The sequence below is a fragment of the Alosa sapidissima genome, chromosome 16, assembly GCF_018492685.1.
Source record: "Alosa sapidissima isolate fAloSap1 chromosome 16, fAloSap1.pri, whole genome shotgun sequence".
In the NCBI taxonomy this organism is placed as follows: Eukaryota; Metazoa; Chordata; class Actinopteri; order Clupeiformes; family Clupeidae; genus Alosa; species Alosa sapidissima.
Genome location: NC_055972.1, coordinates 32545008 through 32555066, shown reverse-complemented (window position 1 = coordinate 32555066; position 10059 = coordinate 32545008). Strand labels below are relative to the sequence as shown.

At 41.2% G+C, this 10059-nt stretch overlaps 1 long non-coding RNA gene across 1 annotated transcript; it reads right to left on the bottom strand.

Moving 5' to 3' along the window:
* Window positions 1–334: 334 nt before the first annotated feature.
* LOC121685523 lies at window positions 335–848 on the bottom strand. The gene is made up of 2 exons (XR_006023382.1): window positions 808–848; window positions 335–471 (listed from the first exon to the last, which is right to left on the bottom strand). It is a non-coding gene; the product is annotated as an uncharacterized LOC121685523 (long non-coding RNA).
* Between the last annotated feature and the right edge of the window lie 9211 nt (window positions 849–10059).

Genomic DNA, 10059 nt, shown 5'->3' with positions numbered 1-10059 from the left:
AAAAAAGTGCCTCGGAACACACCAAAGCAACACCGATGCTGAGCGTACGTTCTGCGCTTGCGCAAGACGTAATACATTTCCATAAAAGCAGGTGGCGTTAAAAGATTCAGAGCAGGTAATATTGTCTAGTTAGTTCCAAGACTAATCTAAGAATCTAAGGCAAGACTAATGTAAGGATTCGCCAATGGAACAAAATGGCACTAGTTTCGGACTTCTCTGATTAAACAATAAGAAAATATAAACATATATATATTGTGTACTATTTTATTGTCATTGCTTGTGTGTGATGCCAATGAAACCCTCTTTCGGACACGGAATAAATAATGTATTTTTGCCCGTTAACCGAGCTAGCTAGCTAGCTAGCTAATGTTAGCACAGTAAACAAAAAGTGAATGGGAACTGCTAGTAATGTTCGCTAGCTAGGTAGCAACTAAGGACTTTGGTTAAACTTGTATGTTGTTGCAAACTAACCTATTAAGTGAAACAGTGCATGAGGTTACATATAATCATTGATTCATGACACCGGTGTCAGTTTCAGTGCATTCTAGGAATTGTAGTCAATTACAGAGTCATGATGACATCCAATGGACAATAACTACAATAACTAGACAATATTACCTGTTTCACTTAATGTGTTTTTACTCTGGCTGAAGAAGGTCATCTGACCGAAAGCTTGCACATAGAGTAAAAAAACTTGTTTGCAACGACTTGAGTGTGCGGATTTTTCTTTACTTTTTATTGAGTTACTTGTTAATCCAGCACCTCAACAGATGAGCGGTGATTTTTTTGACCTTGTTGCAAACTAACCTGAAATAACACACGGTCAGCAACTGTGTGGTAGTCTACTAGTTCTAGCAAAAATATGTTAGGATAGTTTATAACAATGGGTTCATATCATACATCGGTGAATGTAGGGCTAATGGTCCGAGAATGTTTAGTCAAGGGCTAGCACTCCACCAATCGGGCTCGTTTCTAGAAAGTGTTGTTTGCTAACTTGCGTCGCAACATTGGTAGTTCGCTTCGTCATTCTTGGATTTGGTGTTTCTAGAAAAGGAAGTTTGAACTCTCAAGCGCAAACAAGGACGCAAAGTTTGGTCGTTTGAACTACTGCCCCTGGGCAGTCGCACTTGTTTCGTTCCTTGGTAGTTCCAGTTGGTGTCATGAGCGCCTAACCAAAAATCATAACTGCATAACCTAAAATTGCGAAGTGGATGTTTATCTTGTGACTCAATGATTGATCTATCCTGGAGCTTTATTTTGATTAAGAGACTGACTCCCCTACTTGGCTCATTCTTTTATGTTAATTCGAGTATTGCCTTGCTTTTTTTTATAAGCTAGTATTATAATCTTCACAGACTCTTAAAATCAGCACAGTGAAAAATGGTGTAGTGGCTAAAGCAGGTGACTTGTTATCCCAGCGTTGTAGGTTTGATTTTCTTATGATGTGATATTGTCCTCTTGCTTCTCACTACCTGCAGGTGAACTAGTGTGACACGTAGATTCAATTGTTTTTGACTGATGTCTTGTAGGCCTACCTATTGGTCTCTCGATGTAGAGTAACTATATACATAAATATGTATGGTCAAAACCTATTGTTGTGTCTCGTAGGCCTACTCTTACTCAGAGGCGAAAAGAAGAGATAGGATGCGAACTCCGGCCAAGCGCGCAGTGCACCGACGCGCTGCCGTTAAGCCACGAGAGAATTGATAAAAATTGTGATACTCAGAAATTCGTCCAGGCTATTTTTTCCACATACATATTTAACACAAATAATGACTCATATTGGTCGGCTTAAGGTAGCGAATTGCGACACAGGTACGATGCTTTCTGGAAACAGGTGTAACAATGTTGTTGTTTGGTCGCAAGTTGCGTTGCGTTGCGTACCATGGTGGTTGAGCAACGTCGTTGCTAACTTTTCTAGAAACTACCCCGTGATTGGTCATTGAGGCCGACGGCCACTGGGTGATTCGACATATGAAATCGGGCAAATTGAACGACAGCACGGGACACACCGAACCGACTCGAGTCACCGACCTCGAGTCACTCAAGTCACCGATGTCCGATGGCCGATAATAGGCCTAACTGCTTCCGGAACAGCCGTATCCCCACTCAGAGACGTTCTTCCAATATTCAATTATTGAGTGACATAGGCCTATCGGGTTGGTGTGTCCGGGCCTTAAGGGTTCTATCCTACACCTGGCGGAAAGCATGACGCAAGGCTTATTCTTATCTTACACTCAATAAGGGGATGAATTTTTCGTCATGCAATCCACTTTTATTTAACCTTGCGTCCAGGGGTGTGGCACATAAGGTGTGGTCTGGCACATGATCTAAAAATCGCTATCTACACCCTCTAAGAATCATTACGCAGGGTTCCCACGGGTCATGGAATTCCTGGAATATCATAGAATTTTGGAAAGTCTATTCCAGACATGGAAAGTCAGGAAATCTTATCATTTTGGGGGCAAAGTCATGGAATATCAGGGAATTTTGTTGTAGCAGTTTAAAATGTACTTGTCAAAATACATACAGAACTGGTAATTTGCTTTACTGCTTCCTTGCCCATTTATTCATCTCTCAGTCTAAAAAGTAAAATATTCTTGAACGCTAAAAATTAGTAAATGGTATAGATGACCGCCGCGCAGCGAAACGGCTGTCATATAGGTTTAGTCAGATCTTTTTTTTTTTTTTTTTCACATGGCCAAATTTTCGTCAAGGATTCCCGGGACACTGAAAGACCGGGGTACACGAAACTTGGTGGGCATGTAACCCCACATGGATAGCATGGAACCATCGTTTTTCGTTTTGATCTGTAGCCCCCCCGCTGGACTGGACCCCCCGAAAGGAGGGTAGGGCAGACACAGTTTTCTGTGAATATCTCGAGAACCGTAGGGTTTAGGAGGACCACCTTTTTTTGTATGTTGATCTCAAGGGGCCATGTCAACCCATTCCATAACCACTCATTTCATGTATAGCGCCACCTAGTTAAGCACAAAAAAGTAAAAATGAGGTGTTGTAATCGCAGGTATCTGTGACCTAACAAAGTCAAAACTGCACGAAATTGGAAGTGTAGGATCATTATGACACCCTCTGAATGCACGCCAAGTTTCGTGGAATGCCGTTCATGGGGGGCCACACAATAAATTCATTTATGTTACTATACACCAACTGGCCTGTAGGTGGCTGGAGACAGTTTTCTGTGAATATCTTGAGAACCGTAGAGCCTAGGAGGACCACCTTTTGTCAACCCATCCCATTACCACTTTTTTCATGTATAGCGCCACCTAGTTAAAAATTAAAAAAAGCAAAAAATTAGGTGTTTTCATCACAATATCTCTGGCTGACATGGTCAAAACTGCACGAAATTGAAAGTGTAGGATTATTATTACACCCTCCGAATGCATGCCAAGTTTCGAGATTATGTGTACATTTAGTGACCGTACACCAACAGAGTTTTCTGTGAATATCTTGAGAACCGTAGGGCCTAGGATGACCAATTTTTTCGTATGTTTGCCTCCAGGGGTCATGTTAACCCATTCCATATGCACACATGTGCATAAACAGATACACACGCACACACATACATTCACAGTAATCATATGTATGACACATACTCACACAGTTGACATATGTACGCATGCATGCACATGCACACACACAGGCACATACACAAGCACACACACACACACATACACACACACATAAACATAAACATGTACACGCAGACATGCACACAATTCAGGAATTTCTCAGAATTATTAACAGGCAAGATGCGGGTGGGGTTGTATAAAATGAATTTTACACGTGAAATCTATGAACTAATCATGTTTTGGTACTTGTTGTCTAACAGATACCAGTGAGAATTGAGTGTGCATAATGCAATTTAGTGAGACAGTTAGAATCATATATGCCTTTCAGCGTGATTTATTTTTGTGGAAAAAATGTGTTGGACTGGGCGGCGGTCATATTTTGTACCGCTCTGCGGTACATCTAGTGTTTTGGGGGGGGAAAGTAAGGGAAAAGTCATGGAATTTTACATTTGACTTAGAGTGGGAACCCTGATTACGCACGCCATTGACATTGAAAAACCTGGTCTATAGTGAAAGTGCATATAAAGCATGACTGAAGACGCAGTCACAAGATGTAAGCCGCCCTTAGCAACCAGTCCCAAACAACTCCTCTGCTATCCTTAGAATTTTTACTCAGTGAATCGAGCATTATTGTGGTAAGTGTTGTTTTTGTCAGGCTATGTTTTTGATGGTAATCCCTTGTCAGTCAATAGTGAAAGTAAATAACCGTGTAGAACTGTTTTGTTGTAGACTGAGTCCATGGTGAAGTTAGTTTCACTTTGCCTATAAGTTCAAATAAGGAAATACAGTTAGCGTCTAAACAGAAGTTCAAAAAAGTGCAATTTTTTTGCAAAGTGCAAAAAAAGTGAACAGTATAGACAGGTAGTGCAATGTAAACAGTATATGACATACTAGTCATAGTGCTGTGTTAACAGTAGTATACAGTTAAACAAGTGGCATGGTTCACAGGGATATGTGCAGTGTATACCTGCCTATAGGCCTACTTTGTATATCACTTGCACTTTTTTGCTTTTTTGCACTTCTGGTTAGGCACAAACTACATTTCGTTGTCTTTGTACTTGTACTCTGCACAATGACAATAAAGTTGAATCTAATCTAATCTAATCTAATCTAATCTAATCTAATCTAATCTATTAACAGTATAGACAGGTACAGTTGACTACGGAGTATAGTCTACAGTATGATAGTATTAACATACTGTAACTATACTGTACACTTATACATACCAATGTTCTACTGCTCTAATCGCTCCGAAAGTGATCACCAACGATATCGTTCTTAATGTCGTTATTGTTAAGTGTGGACATCGTCTTTCATATTAGCTTGGATAATATTTGTTTTGCTAGCTATTTACAATCTAACATTAGGTAGAATTATAACCAACTCCTTACTGTGTTGTTATTGAAAAAGTGCTAACACCATTCTGCCAATAAAGTGGTATGTTGTGGTTGCAAGCAAAATGAGACTAATCCAAATTTGATGATTAGAAAAGAGAGAGCGAGAAAGAAAGAGAGAGAGAGAGAGAGAGAGAGACGTACCATATTTCATGTGAGTTTATTGCATAACAGTCAGCTCAATCGTAGATTTGACACTGACTGCTTGGTGTATTAGGAATTGAAGGAACACAGTAATTTGCTTCCAAGTTCACTGTAAGCATGCATATACACATTCCCATAGAGATATGTGGACTTAGTCTAGAGATGGAGTTGACGGAAACAGAAGCAATGAAGAGAGCAGGCTGAAAAAGCTGCCACCAGTCTAGAGCATATGCTGAAATAATTAGGGGGAAAAATCTCTCGCTTGTGCAAACTTCCAATTGCCAAAAAAATAATCTGTCTCAGACAAAGGAAAGACCCCCATGGTGTCTGGGTCTACAGTTTCTGTCATATGTATTCCTATGGGGTTTCACATGACAAAAAGCAGAAAGTTGTTTTGTCCCTCTTCCTGTCACGTTACACCCCTTAACCAGAGTTTTTTTCCCCTCTCTCTCCTGCTCTCTTTCTCATGTTGTCTCGTTGTCTGTGCTGTCAGCCTATACCCTGGCACCTGCTCTCATGTTCCTAATTAGTCTCATTTAATTAATTATATTCTGCAGCACATCTCCTTATCCTCTCCTCTCTTGCTTTTTCCATTCGCTTTAAATGAGGAAATAAATACTCTATATGCCCTGTAATATACATTTGAAGGCCTTTGTCAACCCTAAGTCCATTAGTGGCTGAGGGTTCTTCCTACCTATTAAGCTAGCTTATATAGGAGGCCTGAGAATTTGGCATATTATTAATTATGCGTATATTGTTAATCGATACAATACAACTAATTTAATTCTCTCCTAAAACAATTGATTAAATAAAGATAATTATATATCATACAGTTTGATGTATAAAGTCATCACAATAGCACACAGATATGAATATGCCCTCAGCATTTCTCTACAATGCAGCACCAATTTAATGTAACTGATGTGGACACTGATGTTTCATTACATGCAAACACTGTTAAATGGCTGTTTTATGTGTTCATTCCTTTGCATTGCAGGGTTTTGTGACTGACACACTCATCCTTCGCCTCCTTAGTTTGCTTAAGAAAACAAGTCAAGTTTAAACACAGTGAGTGAACACACAAGTCAGAGGAGCACTTTACTAAAGACAGGTTACCTAAGCACCTTTTTCTTCACCGTTAGGTTCTCCATTTTATTTGTCAAGTTCACTTGAATTGTATGCCAGTGCTGTGTATCAGGTTTATTTGTAGTGAAGTAAACAATAGATTGCACTGAGGTGTGCAGTGAGGGAGATGCGAGTACTGCCAAGACCCTAGGCACACTAAATGCAGTGTAGAAATTTGGATTGCAAGATCGGCAGGGGTATCACTCAAGCAAAGACGTGTGCTAATTCAGAGGCCCGTATTTGAAACCAGACTCTTTAAGTGCCAACCATATTTTAGGCACCAGTAGTACATTTTGTTTTTAATGTTTTGATGCCAATAATATGTTTTGACACCCTACAAATCCTTGCAATCCATTAAGGTTTTCCATAAAATGCTTTGTAATTTGCCTTTATTAGTTGAAACAGTTAACGGCTTAACAGTTTACAGTGTATTCGATGTAGCTGATTTTATATCAATTAGATTAAACAATTATGAAATTAGAAACAAAAGAATTGTTAAACATTGAGTTGTAGCTCTGTAGACCAACCATTGTTGAGTGATTGTAGATACACACCTGACATATCACCACCAAACTGGCCCCAGGTTATTGGATGTCCATCCTGACTAACCGTGGAGGAGCATGCGGTGGACGAGGTGCCACGCTACTTTTCACCCAAGTGACACCTATGCAAGGCCATCCAAGGTACCAACCAATTCATGTGGGCATCAAAGTGGAAAGGGGCCTCGAGTTTCGTGTCCTGATCTGGGAGCGGGCAGCGCTGCCAGGGAGAAGAGCTGCCCCACAGCTGTCTCCCATGATCCTCCTCTTACAGCAGGACGTGTCCAGGGCCCAAGAAAAGGCCCCATCAATAATGCACCACCTGATCAACATGGCCACAAAAGAAAAGATCAAAGTTTTGGAGGTGCAGGAGGAGATGGAGCCTGATAGTATTTCCTGCTTGTTTAAATAGCTTTGCATTGACCATATGGACGGGATAATTACCAGTGGGATGGAGCAGTTGCTGCTTGATCTCAAGCCCAAAAAATCACACGACACCTTAATTAGTGTCGTGCTCAGGTAATCAGGTGTGCTGATATTACCTGTAAGAGATATTTTGCTGATGCCTAGCCATGCTTGTTTGTTTGCTTGCTTGCTTAAAGTTCCTCATGTGAGAGTGAAGTCCAATGGTTCTTTTGTGTTGAATTTGATCTTTTGTCTGTTGACACTTCTGAAATCATGTGTATGTGTGATGTTCCAAATATCCCCCTGCACTGTCACACAGACTGCTAAATGCATCAACAAAATATCCACCTCCAGCTATGTTTTTGATGTTAAGTAATCACATCAACAAATTATGTGAGTGCTTTATGTGTGTCTTTCCGATGGACAAACGCTAAATGTGTGTGCCACTGAGCAGTGACTTGTTAATGTGGCTCGATCACCATGACAAGCTTAAGAGGGCCAGTAGCACAATGCAAATAATTCTCACCCAAAGACGGATATTTGGGAAAAGGTGGAATGGCTTTATTCTATTAACCTCGGTGTGGTGTTAAAGGATCTGTTTATGGAAAGGAAATGACAAGAAATCAGGCTGACAGGCCTGGAGTGAGACAGTTAAAGGCCCCTCGCTGCTTTGGATAATTAATAAATAAAGTACCAGGGGAGCCCTGCCATGCCTTCCTGTATGACAGGGGCTGTCTCCAGTGCGCTAAAGCATTAAATGACCAATTTCTGTCAGACTAACTTCCACCGTGCACTCTCTCTCTGTCTCTCTCACTCGCTCTTTCTCCAAAGTGAGCTACTTTGCTCTCTTTGCACTGAGTTTTTCAGCGACTGATGGCTCTAGTTCATTTCTGCTGAATTAATTGGTCCCTGAATGAATTCTGTTGACAGGGCAATTCATCATGTGTTTGGCCTGACAGTGACTGGGTGTTGGGAAGGGGTGGAGGGCTGGGTGGGGGTGGTGGGGTGGTGGGGACTGTGGAGAGAGGAATGGGGAGCCAGGGGGAGTGTGGGGGTTAGAGTGGAGAGGATGGGGGTTGCCTTTCTCTCTCTCTCTCTCTCTCTCTCTCTCTCTCTCTTTCTCTCCAGTTAGACCCTTAACAGGGGGGATGAGAGAATAGAGTTTTTTCTGCCTTTTCTTCTCCTGGATGTCTCGGGTGTCCGGGGGGCAGCAAACAAACAACTCCCCTTAGTCTTTGTCAGCCCTTAGAAGATCTCCACTTGATTGGACAGTCAGGTCCGCTAAGCTTGTCCCCCTTTAGACACTTTTAGAACTCCTCACCCCATTCTTTTGAGTTGGGCAACATAATCTCTTAGTAAGGCATTCTGCATTGGGGTCTTAATCACATGATGCGCGGTACAATATTATGGGTGCTGGAAGAAAGGGCTGCAAATCCAAAAGGACAGATTTGGCTGTGATGTGTCTACAGGTTTGCTGATCAGATGGTGTCTGATACGAATCCTGTGCTCACAATATAACTAATAAGATCACTCAAAGCCCACAGCCCAGCACAGCACTGCTTTTTCCTTCTTTTTCTCCTCCCCTCGCTCTTTGTAGTCCATCAGTGGAGCTCATTAGGAACCTCACAAGCTTATGCAACTGTCTCCTGGATGGTCTCACCCAGCAAGGGTAAAAATTACCTCATAATCGCTGTGCAGCCATCAAAAAAGTCGAGCCTGCTCTGCTGACACCCAGGCTTCAGCCAGCGGGAAACCCTCAAAAGTGATGGCCACTACTTATTCATATCATACAGTGCCATGTCCAATTAGATACAGACCATGCAGATTAATTTGAAATTTGTTCATGTCAAACAAGACTCAGGTTTCTTTGATATTTTCACAATGAATGCAGTCACATACATCTTGCCAAAACATTGTCATGTTCACCACTTCACAGGTTTCTGGACCATAACAAGCTTGATTTGAAGTGGGACAGACCTCAGTCTTAATTCTAATTTCTCCTAAATATCTCATGAATCCTAATTTCTATTTATTTTCTTGTAGTGAAAAGTAAATTATCACTGCATATTTGTGTCTGTAACATTACAATGGTTGGATACAATTAATTCTGTATCACTTGATGGTATGATTTTTTTTTTATTATTCAAGTCTTCATCCAGGCATAAATGCAGTCACTGAATTAACAAACAGCATGTGGAACACAGTGAAATGTGACACAGTCATTCCTCACAGAGAATTTGATAATTAAAACACTCCCTAATGAGGCTGTTTTGATTGACACGCCAGTGTTGGCCTTTCCCCTCCGCAGCATCAGATATGACAGCAAGATGATGACAGGCCCACTGGCTGCTGACAAGCTTTAGCTGCAGTGCTGTCCACTTCCTCTCCTCTGATACTCCTACTTTCTCCCTTTGTGACGTCTCATGACAGATATTTGTGTTCTTATGGGTGATGCTAACAAAGCACTTGTTTAATGCTTATATTTCATTGCCTTCCTGCAGAAAGTGAACCTTTGTCATTGTGTTTTACCCTACTCTACTACACCCTGTGTAAAACTGCAGCAGGCTAACAATGAATCCACAGATGCTTCCTTGAAAGGCAGGAAGTTAGGAAGAACAAATTCACAATTTCACAAAGGAAGAAATAGCGTTATGTCATTAGTTTTGTGGAACAAGATGACAACTATCATGAGTGATGTTCAGATTTGAACAGTTTCTTCCTAAAAAATGTCTACAAAAGACAGTCCTGCGGGAGAGCTGCACTACATCACTCCCCATCCAAAAAAGAGGCTTCAATGAGGGTCAAGTGTTTTAGTAAATATTTCTAGAAGCTCAGAACTGCCTGGCTGGGCCCCTTGGCATT